This window comes from Ambystoma mexicanum, chromosome 4p (genome assembly GCF_040938575.1).
Source record: "Ambystoma mexicanum isolate Mex_15411 chromosome 4p, UKY_AmexF1_1, whole genome shotgun sequence".
NCBI classification, from domain to species: domain Eukaryota; kingdom Metazoa; phylum Chordata; class Amphibia; order Caudata; family Ambystomatidae; genus Ambystoma; species Ambystoma mexicanum.
In genome coordinates, this window is record NC_090927.1 from 799,764,608 (window position 1) to 799,776,911 (window position 12,304).

Here is a 12,304-nt window from a genome sequence, read left to right on the forward strand (position 1 = left end):
CTCACGGGGCCCCTTTCTAGCCTATGCATAAAGCTCTGCTCAAGTTCCTTCTTGGAAGACAGGTTTCCTCGTGGCCATTACCTCTGCCAGGAGAGTAGGTGAGATCCATGCCCTGTCCTGCAAGCAGCCTTATTTCACTTTCCACGAGACGAGGGTGGTGCTGCGGACGCACCCCTACTTCATGGCCAAGTTTCCATCCAAATTTCATGTGAACGAACCCTTGGTGTTGCCTGTGTTTTTTCTGACTCCTTCGTCGCCGGCTTAAAAGACTTTGCATTCACTGGATGTGGCTCGAGGGCTGAAGCTTTATGTGGCCCGCACAAAGAGTTTCCGGAAGGCTTCTCGGCTTTTTGTTAACTTTGGTCCTGTGAACAATGGGAAGGCCTTGTCCAAGGCTTCCATCTCCCATTGTCACTAGTTGGCAAACCAACCGCTGGCTGGCCGTCCGAGAGCCCACTCCACCAGAGCGATCGCTGCGACGACTGCGTTCCTGTCTGTTGTGCCCCTGCTAGACCTCTGCAGGGCTGCTACGTGGAGGTCTACCCACACCTTCACGAAATTCTACTGCATTGACAGGGATTTCAGAGAGGAGTACAGAGTCGGCCAAGCAGTGCTACGCAACCTGGTTGCTTGAAGGTGAGGAGGTAAGAGTAATTCCTTCTGTTGAGCCTTGCCACCTCCCATGGGCGTGTATGTATGTACTGCTATTTTATTTATTTCCATTTTTAAAGCGCTCACACAGGCCACGGGCATCGAGGCGCTGTTACAGGAATTGTTTTTTTTTTGGTTGCATAATTGTTTTTCTTTTTTGTCTTAGTTGCGTATTTATAACGCGCTTAAACACCCAGAGGTTTCTAAGCGCGGACCCGGGAATCGAACCTGTGTTGCTTCGTGTCGTCTTGCTTCCAAGGCGCGCACGTTGCCGCTGAGCTATCCTCCCGGGCTATGTATTCTTTATTCATGTGCATGTGAATGCATGCTAGACCCCATGCTGGAGAAGGAACGAGTTACTTACCTGTAACTGTGGTTCTCCAGCATGGGTCTGGCATGGAATCACATGTGAACCCTCCTGCCCCTCTGGGGCTCTTCTTGGTCATACTGCCACTTTACGTGCTACCAAATCTGAGGATGGCTGCCAGAGGAGGGGCTTAGGGAGAGGGCAGTCATTGGCTGGTGGCAGTATGACCCATAGCTCAGACATTGGTTTATAGGAGAAAGACAGTTTATAAACAAAAGTGAAACTTTTTTTTCTTATACCGAGGATTCCCAGCCCGACGACAGGGAATATTCATGAGCATGTGATTCCGTGCCAGACCCATGCTAGAGAACAACAGTTACAGGTAAGTAACTTGTTCCTTACCCTACTTCCCCCTTGCTTTCCACACCCTCTACCTAACTCTCTTTCCGGTTACCCTACCTCCCTGTGCCTATCCAATCCAACAGACCCTAACCCTCTATCTCTGAGGGGTTACTGTGTCCTGTGTACTACTATAGTGCAGGTGCCATAACCCTATGGGGATGCACAAGTTTGTGCTGCCCCTGCGTAACAGACAGAGGACCTGTGACACCTGGAGACACGGCTTTGTAATGCTAGTGTGTAAAATTTGAGCCAGGATAACATGGCGTCGATGCGCAGCCATTTTGAACACTCATCTACCATTGCTGCCTACATTGCCCACAATGGTGGCAAGGATCAAGTTCAAGACCCTCTGCATTGTCCACAAGTCTTTCTGGGGACTGGGACCGCACTACTTACAACTCTCTCTTCCTAAACATGTCCCTTCTCGAGCTCTCCGCTCATCCACCTCCAACTCTCTGAGGGTCAGTCGCTTTTCAAAGCAGAAAGTTGGGGGCAGATCTCTTTCTTCGGCTGGGGCCTCCCTCTGGAACAGCCTCCCTGCCTCTCTCAAACTTGAGCAGAACTACCTCTGGTCCCAGAAGCAACTCAAGACCTTCCTCTTTGCTTCTGCTTTCTCTCTTCCTCTCCCCTGCTGATGACCCGTCTGGTCCACGCACTGGTCACCCTCTGAAGTTGGGCCCAGGTCCCTGCCTGTCCAGTTGCACCTTGCACTGCCTTTTGGCTGCCCCAGCACTTGGGGTCTGTATCTGTAACCCTACATCCCCTTCGCTCTGCACTTATGAGCCACCCGTTGGCTGCACTTTTGATTACCTGCACTGAGCCACCCGCTGGCTGCACCTTTGATTACATCCCCTTCCCTGCACTTGCGTGATCTAAATGACAAGGCCTAGTAAGATCGTTGTTTCGTCCTCCCTCTGTTTCCCCATCCTTGTCTTCTCTGGCCTAGAAACACTTGTGTATAGGCACGTTATAAATTCCATATCATACATTAAAATACAAGCCTACCTGAAACAACACAACATCCTCAGCCCTCACCAGTCAGGCTTCATACCTGTCCATGGCACAGAATACTTCCTCCTTGACCTGAAAAACCAACTCGACGATATCCACGACACTGGCAACCTAGCCCTCCTCCTTCTCGATCCATCGGCATCGTTTGACCTGGTCAACCACCAAACACTCTGCCACCACCTCACTTTAGCTGCCAACATTTCAACCAAGTCCACCAAATGGATTGCCTAATTTCTTGCAGGCACACAGTGTCTATGCTGGAAGCACTGCTGCCCATCCAACTCAAGTTCCCTGCGGGGTCCCTCAAGGCTCATACCAACTATGCCGATGATACCCAAATCCTCATTCCCCTCTCAGGGATTTATGACCAAGACTACAGCTACATCAACAGAATGTATGACACTATCCAAGCATGGTTGGCCACCAGGTTGGCCTGGGGCATAAAATTGTCTCAGGCACCAATGAAAAAGTGACCCACAGTTGAAAATGGCAATTCATTCCTTTTGTAACATACTGGTTGAATTGTACACAAGTGGGAGTTTTTTGATACAATGTTATGCAAATTGTGAAATTTAGGAATATGTATTCAGGAACAATGGTCAAAACTACTAGCCGCATAAAATATAAATTTTTTTATACAATTATGACTTTCCTGGACATTAGTCCGGAAAATCTGAATTCTGAAAGCTCAATTCTGTGGTCTTTAGTCACGTGGGGAGAAGAAGTCGGAAGAGCATGATGGTCACACCTACGCACAAAGGCAGAGTGTGCCTTCACTCCCCTGAATTCTTCAGTAGCAAGGAACATTTCCAAGGACGAGTTCAACGCCCTAATTTACAGCAGACCACTGAGGTGATGATGGATGATCATGTTAATTGTTGGGAAGCTGTGGTTAAGACTAGCTTATCTGCACCTGGACACTCAGCCTGAGAGCTGCTAACATAGGTTAGGAGGGTACTGACAGAGGTTGGAAAGTTACCGATGATAAAGGACCGCATGATCAAGGGTCCTATAGTTGTGAAGCCAATTAGACGTCGTATATTTAGTGACATTTGTAGTGACATTTATAGTGACATTTTAGGGAAGGGCTTAGTTGCCCCACCTAATGTTAAGAAGCCTATCACTTTATTTCACTGCCCAAACGAGTATGGATAGTATACCTAGATGATTCGTTTAGACCCTATCGCATTCACCCGTAGGTATTTAAGTTTTCCCACGTAGGATGACATGAGTGATACACAGGTTAACGTCATCAATGACGAATATTAACTATAAAGGTGTCATTTTTTTAATGAAACGCTTTGAGATAGTGATGAGAGACATCTGCTGATGTCCGTTATCATTCCTGTTTTAGATAATTGATATTAAAACACTTATCCTTTTGCCAACTACCTGAGTTGTTTCGATTATTGCTGTTTGAATACAATTCTGCATCCCCATCTATCTCAAGGGTATTGCTATCTCATCTTAGAGGGCTGGAAGGTCCAGTTCACTCTGATGACATGTACATTGTAATTTTTAATTTCACATTACTATTATAAATATATGTACCTTGATGCACCATTTGCTGTATAGGGGCATTATAAATACCCAATAAATTATTGATTAATATGTTCATGCTGTCATACGTTACATTTTGGTGGCTATTGCATGCATCCCAATCTTTGAGCCTTACTTTTTTATCTCTTTACACTTAGAGAGAAGTCATCCTCATTGGAGCATTCCGCGTTGGCTTGTGTGGATGACCTGAATTTCGCACCAACCTCCTGAGTGCCATTGTTTCGAAGTTGTCCAAAAATAAATGTTCTTGCTGGTTTTTGCAATTTATTTTCTGTTAATACATATTTCATTGTAAAGAATAAAATGATCAGCATAAAACTTGATTGCTTCTCTACTACTTTGCTTCTTTGTGTTAACATTGATCAAATCAGCGTAACTTCAAATGGCCTTCAACTATACAGAATGTGGGCCAATAAAGCAAATGGGGGCATGTACATCTATGCTTGCTGACAGGAGCAACAGAGTGGGATGGAACATCACATACTATCCAGTAGGAACTATTTGGCTGTGCCTTGAAACTTCATCCTGGAGAACTCCTTGGTAGTGGCTAAAGAACATATAATTCATAAGCTATACAGTATATATAATTTGCATCCGTTTTATGACATTTTTGACTGGGGTGTATGAGGTGTTGATGATATGTGTGCAGTCTGGTGGGTGTACACCCAGACTGGGTTCTGGCTGCGTTAGGCCTGTAGGACGCTTATATGTGCAGCAAGGCCAGTTTGTAATGGGATATAGCTGCCTTTTATTAGAGTGATGACGTGTTTGTGGGGTAGTGGTTATATGTGAGCAGCTTGGCCGAATTGATTGAGGGGTATAGGTGCACTCTAATTGTGTAATGTGTAGAGTAGAGAGTAAGCATAGTGATATGATATGATGTTCCATCCACACGACGATTAAGCGCAATGCGCTTCAAAGGCATTCAATGACAAGGGAGGGAAAGAGGGAGAAAGCAAAGACCCTCCCACAGGGCATGAACAGCACAAATGTGAAGACTAGCTACTGCACTCGGTCTAGAGACACCTCGACAGTGCAGGTGCTAGGGCACAGACAGGAGGGCATGCCTGGGAACTGTAAACGAGGACCGGAGGGGTTGGGTACACAGGGGCATCGCAGGGGACCGGGGGTGGGGGCAAACCGCAACAGCATGCAGGGGACCAGAGGGTACAGAGAGAAATCACAGTACCAGAGGGGCTGGGGGTATACAGCGACATCAAGGGGGACGAAAGGGGGCTGGGGGAACACAGCGACAACATGGGACACGAGAGGGGCATGGGGTAGATGGCGATATCTTAGGGGACCAGGCGAGAAGCTGGCAGCATCACACTGAACCGGAGGTTGTTGGAGGGGCAGTGACGAGATGTGAACCAGGGGGTCTCGGCACACAGTGAAACGTTGGGACCTAAGGGGTTGTGGGCACACAGTGATGACGAGGGAAATAAGGGCGGGGGTACCAGCGACAACTGGCGGATAGTAGGTCAAGAAACTCATATCCGTTAAGACTAGTGATCTGACCAATCGGGGAGGTGGGCGGGCTGGGAGACGGCCGGGGATCAGGAAGAGGAAGCTGGTGGGGAAGGCAGGGAGAGGGATTCACTGAGGCGCGGAGCACAGATTAATACAATTAAATGGCAAAAACAGGCTCAGAGGAACTTTTAGATGCTTTCCACTCGCCTCGCTTTCACGAAGCGATTATTACCGAAAGCAAAGACATTGGGTAATAATTGTATTATCGCTGTGTTGCAACTAACCAACGATCCACGACTATTCACAGATAAGCATGCCGCTCCGTCCATGTTACCAAAATTGAACAAGGTTTATAATTTGCTTATGTTTACAATCTATTCAGATCCCTTATGGTATACTAGAGGTTGTGGGGTTGTTTGATGGTTTAGAAACCGATATTCATCTCTGCACCACTGGTGCACCGGAAGTTGATTTGCCACAGTGTGCCTCATATCCCAAACCAACGGCCCTCCTAATTGGCTAATAGTCACCAAAGAGCTATAAACCCAATCGGAGGGTTGGGCTAGCCAACTATGATTCTATGAAGGCCACTTGCCTCCGGAACTAATACAGTTGTGTCCTGCTGTGAGCAGTTAATGATTGTCAGGTAAAGGAGGAGTGCTTCAGTTTAAAGAGTTTCGAGTACAGAAGCAGCCAGGCACATATGATGTGTCCTTGAAGGATGCAAGGATGGCAGTGAGTGTCTCCAATTGTCCAGATAGCTGCGGTTTTTCGAGATGGGATGTGTAGTGTGCAGTCAGTTGTAGCGTTGTTTTCAGAATGAGTGTTATTGTTTCAGTGAGGGGAGGCGGGACAGGACTTCTCGTCAATGGTGTGATAATTGCACGAGAGAGAAGCCGCACTTTTCACCTGGTGTGTGATACTTAGCAACACTTTATGCGTCAGGTTCCCATACAGTCCCCAGGCGGTGTTTGAGCTCTTTTAATTTACTTTATTGAATTTGTATTGCGCACCTGAGAACCCGGAAGCTTAAGGGCGCAGACAAGACAAACAACATAAATACATTTCTGATGTTTGTTAATCTGCTTAGAATCACATGCTGTGCATAGGTCCGACATCCAGTGGTCACTGCGGAGTATTGCATTTTGTTTTTCGTAGTCGAAAAAGGGACGTCGACAAGGCGTGTCTGAAACACTATCCCTATAGTGACGTGCGTTGTACCCACAATCCCTCACGCGTCGAGGTCCCTCAGATTGTTTTTTTCCGCCCAGCTACTGGTCGCCTTTACGCGGAGCTCCTCGAGAGACATTGCAAATTTCATCTCCTCGACCTTTGGTCGTTTTCTCATTAATATTAAACACATACTCCCTCCCTCGACGCAGTTGTGAAGCTGTTGTCCGCCGAGCAAGATCTTCGACGGAGGGTCGAGCGGAGGAGATCCTTCGGCGATGCCGAACACGTGGCCTGGCCTCGCAGGCCATATACAGTAGGGAGAGTGGGGTCGTGGGACATCTCTGGTTCTTTTCTGAGAATGCCTTTCCCTTTCCCCTTCCTTTCCCTTGGGGTGGTTATCACGATTTATTACCTCGGCTACGGAGAGGACTCCCTTTAGATTTTGCCCGCTTTGCAAAGGCAAATTTACTTGGAAGGACAAGCATTCACGGTGTAACCGCTGCTTGCCCCTCGATCACAAGGAGCAGGGTTGCGTGGCTTGTCGGCTTCTTAAGCCTAAAACTCTAAAAGACCGTAGGGTTAAGAGGTGGGCGGCCTACGCGATGTCGAAGGCCGAAGGTTCACCCGCCGCTGCTACCACCGACAGTGACGAGGAACGCGATAACACGACCTCCGCTACGGAAGTCGAAAACCCCTCTAAGGAGCGCTCGCGCGCTTCGTCGTCTGTCCCCGGCCCCGACGGGCTCGGCTCACGCCCTGCTTATGGGGATGAACACCCTGGCGACATTGACGCACACAAAAACACACTTAAGCACACAACCCACGGCTCTTCTTCGTCTAAGACGAAGAGAGCTTCGGCGCCCAAGGAGACGCAGGTTCCACCAGCGGCCTCCTCGGACCGTTCGGGTTCGAAGCCCCTCTCGCAGCCGCGACCAGCGACTGGGCTTTCGGCAAATAAGGGCGCCGCCCCCAAACCATCGGCGGGCGCGCATCAACAAAAGGCGCATACCGCCGTAGAGCGATCGACACCCGTAGCGTCAAAAACGCAAGCTTCCGCCGACAAACGAGTCGCCGACAAACAAGTCGCCGAGAGCTTGGCGAGGATCGCTGTAGCCGACGCCCAGAAGCGTACGCCGAAAGTCACGTCGAGCGCTACGCACAAGTCGAAAGACACGCCGAAAAAGCCCGAAGGAAGGCAGGGACTACCCCCTTCAGTCGGGGGGTCACCCAGCACACCTGAAGGCTTTTCGGAGGGCGACGGGACACTTTCCTCGACGCTTTGGGAGAGGTCGAGCCGTTTCCAGCTAGATGACTCTATTTTTCCCCCGCCAGACCGCTCTGGGGTACCCCATGAAACCATGGAAAGACTCCACCTCTGTATGGAGACGATGGAAAGGTTTATGAATACCCAGTCCTCTCAAACTCCCAAGAGGACTAGAGAAGGGCCTCAGGAGGTCCCCAGGGCAAAAAATCCAAGGCTAGTCGATCCCCAGGTGGACACAGCCTCAGACTTCCATAATGTATACGACCTCACTGGGGAGGAACAATACTTGGAGGAGGAGGATGATTTCATGGACGATGAAGAAGGACAGAACCAGGAGGAATGTCTGGAAGACAGGCCAGACATTATAGAAGAAGGCTTCGGAGAAAACACAGAAGGACCTTCGCACCCCTGGCAATCCCCATCAGTATATTCCGACACTGATGTCCTAAACCTAAATCCTCCTGACAATTCACCGTTTAGGAACACGTCTCCAATTGACGATCAGCCCACTTTCAATGCACTGTTGCGCAGAGCAGCAGCACATTTCGAACTGGACACTGGGGAGCTCTCTCCAGAATTAGACTTTGTGGAAAGAGTAATTAAAGAGAAACCCCCGGTCAGCCAGACCATTCCCCTCCTAGCTTCAGTGAAAAGAAGAATCATCCCTTCGCTGGCCACTCCCGCATTGATCAGAGGGGTAAATCCGAGAATTGAAAAACTTTTCACTCCTTCTCCCTCAGACCCGCTCTACATTAGGGGACATTCCATTCCGGATTCCCTAGTAGTATCTAATACTAGAAAGAGGGCAGGGGTACCACTTTCCACCAGTGAGGCACCCCATGACAAGGAGGGCAAAAGGCTATATGCCCTTGCAAAAAGAGTAACTTCCTCGGCTGCCTTCTCAGCAAGAATTGCGAACAACAATTCTTTGCTTGCTAGCTATGCAGACGCGCAGTGGGCCAAACTGCGCAAGGACGCCGAGGAAGCACCGGAGCCTTTACGTACACGCCTACTTTCAACTATTGGCGAAGGAACCCAGGTGAACCAGAGCATTGTAAAAAACTCTCTGGACGCGGCAGAAACAGCGGGACGTTTCCTGGTGCAGGGAATACTCCTAAAACGCCATGTATGGCTGCGCAACTCAGGGTTTAAACCGGAGACACAGGCGTCTTTAATAAATAAACCTGTGGAAGACTCTAACCTCTTCGGGAAAGCGGTGGATGAAGCTCTAGAGATGGCTAAAAAAGAGTTCGATACTATCAAGACTCTTGACCAAATCTCTAAGCCCACTACCAGACGCGGCTATGGCAACAAACGCTTTTTTCGTGGCCAACGCCAACAACAACAACAAAGTCAGCATCAACAATACCCTGCCACCAATTACCAGACCAATAGTGGGCAGTACAGCCAAAGAGGCCAACGCCGGGGTAAAGGGAGAGGTCGGGGATCCACCCCCAGAGGCTCCCAAGCCCCCAACAACTCCAAGTGACGCGAAGATTCGCGTCCCCTCCCATGCAACACCGGTCGGGGGCCGGATAACATCCTTTCTTCCTGCATGGGAGGAGATAACGTCAGACCGTTGGGTACTTTCCACCGTAGCCCACGGATACTGTATCGAATTCAACAGTTCCCCATCCTACAGACCCCCGAGGGGACGTCGCATGACACCGGAACATCTTGCCATCCTTCTCCAAGAAGTACAACAACTGCTGGAAAAAGGAGCCATAGAGGTCGTGCCTCTATCTCAGGTAACGGAAGGTATTTATTCAGTGTACTTCCTTGTACCCAAAAAGGATCTAACCATGCGTCCTGTATTAGATCTGCGCCCAGCGAACAAGTTTATCAAACCCCAAAAGTTTCGTATGGTAACCTTACAGGAAGTGATCCCACTGCTTTCTCAGGGAGATTACATGACAACATTGGACATGAAAGATGCATACTTTCATATTTTAATGTTGCCAGCGCACAGAAAATACCTCAGGTTCATGATAGAGGGCAAACACTACCAGTTCAAAGTGCTACCCTTCGGCATAGCATCAGCACCAAGGGTATTCACGAAGGTGCTGGCAGTGGCAGCGGCCCACCTGCGCAGGTTGTCCATCCCAGTTTACCCTTACCTCGACGACTGGCTCATAACAGGGGATTCTTACAAAACATGCTTCTCCAATACCCAAAAGACGGTAGACCTTTTGTTCCAGTTGGGCTTCTCCATCAACGAAAAGAAGTCCAGTTTAGACCCCAGTCAAATCAAGCAATTCCTAGGGGCTCTAATTCAAACAAAGGACGGCCTCGTCTTCCCCTCCAAAGAGAGGGTCCAAAACATGCTGTTTCAGATCCCTCAATATGTAACCGGTCGAGAGGTGACGGTACGCAAAGCAATGCGCTTGCTAGGAATGATGGCGTCGTGTATTTATTTGGTACCTCACGCGGGCCTGCGCATGCGCCCAATGCACGAGTGGCTCAACAGCCAGTGGTGTCAGGCCAGCTGACTATGGGAGGATCTAGTTGTGGTCTCGCAAGCCTTGGTTCTCTCGCTACGGTGGTGGACAAAGGAAAACATGGAAAAAGGGAAACCCTTTGCCACACCCGCGGCGGAAGCCACTCTAACCACAGACGCATCCCTGACAGGATGGGGGGCGCACCTATCCCATCAGACTGCTCACGGAGTGTGGACTCCGAACGTAGCATCCAAACACATAAATCTACTGGAGCTACTAGCTGTGTTCAAGGCGCTAAGAGCCTTCCAGGAACACCTACAAGGCAAAACAGTAATGGTCCTTACAGACAGCACCACAGCCATGTACTACATCAACAAGCAGGGGGGCACCCACTCTCCAGGCCTGTCCAAGCTGGCCCAGAATATATGGAAGTGGGCTCTCAAACAGGACATGTTCCTACTATCACTACATGTACCCGGGGAACTCAATCTGCTGGCAGACAGACTCAGCAGAGATTTCCCCCTGCCCGAAGAGTACGAATGGCACCTGCACGAAGACATCGTCTTCGACGTCTTCACACAATGGGGATTCCCAGAAATAGACCTGTTCGCAACCATGGAAAACTCACAATGCCTAAGTTACGCCTCCAGGTACCCCCAGAACCAATCCAAGGGGAACGGTCTGTCGATGCAATGGTCAGGGAAATTTGTTTACGCTTTTCCCCCGACTCCCCTTCTCAACAGGGTGGTGCACAAGATGCACCAGGAACAAGTAACCATGATACTAGTGGCCCCAATGTGGGCCCGTCAACCATGGTTCGCTCACTTGATGGAGATGTCTCTATCTCCCCCAGTGAGACTCCCCTGCCCGTACAACATGCTGTCTCAGGACAAGGGCAGGACTCTGCATCCATGCCCCCAGAACATGAACTTAGCAGCTTGGCTCCTGAAATCATAGAGTTCGGACATCTACAGCTCCCGCAAAGATGCATGGACATCCTCAGGGAAGCCAGAAAACCTAACACTCGCCACTGCTATTCTAGCAAGTGGAAAAGATTTGTCATCTGGTGCAGGAGTAAAAGCATCAACCCTATTGACTGCTCTCCCACACATGTTGTCCTATACCTGACCCACCTTCTGGATTCAGGTCTAGTGTTAACTCCATTAAAGTCCACCTAGCGGCACTTTCTGCATACACCACTTCCCAACTCAAGGTGTTGTGGTGGAGGATCCCTGTTATAAAAGCCTTCATGGAGGGAGTAAAGAGAATACACCCCCCGATAGCTGACCCAGCTCCCGGATGGGACCTTAATGTGGTACTTACCAGACTCATGGGCTCTCCATTCGAACCCATGCACAAAGCATCTCTTAAACACCTCACTCTTAAGACTGCTTTTTTAATAGCTATCACCTCCATCAGGAGAGTAAGTGAACTTCAGGCTCTTTCTATTCTAGACCCCTTCGTTACAGTTCACAGAGATAAGGTGGTTCTACGCACGCACCCTAGGTTTGCCCCGAAATTTATTTCTAAATTCCACGTAGACCAATCTATAGAACTACCAACGTTCTTTCAAAATCCTTCCAATTTGGGAGAAAGGACTCTGCACACACTAGATGTACGCAGAGCGGTCATGTTCTACATGGAAAGAACCAGACCACTGAGGAAGACTAATCAGTTCTTCGTCTCGGTGGCAGCAGGAAGAGAAGGAGATGCGATTTCAAAGTCCACTATTTCTAGATGGATTGTTCAATGCATCCCTCTCTGCTATACTCTTGCTAAGAGAGAACTGCCCTTTAGGCCAAGAGCACACTCTACTCGAGGCACGGGGGCATCCATAGCATTGATTGCAAATGTTCCCCTTGAGTCCATCTGAAAAGCGGCTACCTGGAGTTCTGTGCACACCTTTACAAAACACTACCGTCTAGATGCACACTCTAGATCTGACTCCCAGGTGGGACAGGCAGTATTACGACACCTTTTCTCTACTGTTCCTTCTCATAACCCACCGCCAACTCCGGGTACTGCTCG

The 12,304-nt window shown here is 49.2% G+C and overlaps 1 protein-coding gene and 1 long non-coding RNA gene across 14 annotated transcripts in view; one reads left to right on the forward strand and one right to left on the reverse strand.

The window, feature by feature from the left end:
• Window positions 1–4,254, forward strand: part of LOC138453466 (uncharacterized) — a 31,221-nt gene extending 26,967 nt beyond the window's left edge. Inside the window, exon 2 of the long non-coding RNA XR_011260434.1 lies at window positions 4,069–4,254. This is a non-coding gene — a long non-coding RNA (uncharacterized lncRNA). The remainder of the gene's footprint in view (window positions 1–4,068) is intronic.
• The window catches only part of SNX14 (sorting nexin 14), a 2,214,134-nt gene that overhangs the window by 1,927,379 nt on the left and 274,451 nt on the right, over window positions 1–12,304 (reverse strand). The window lies entirely within an intron of this gene.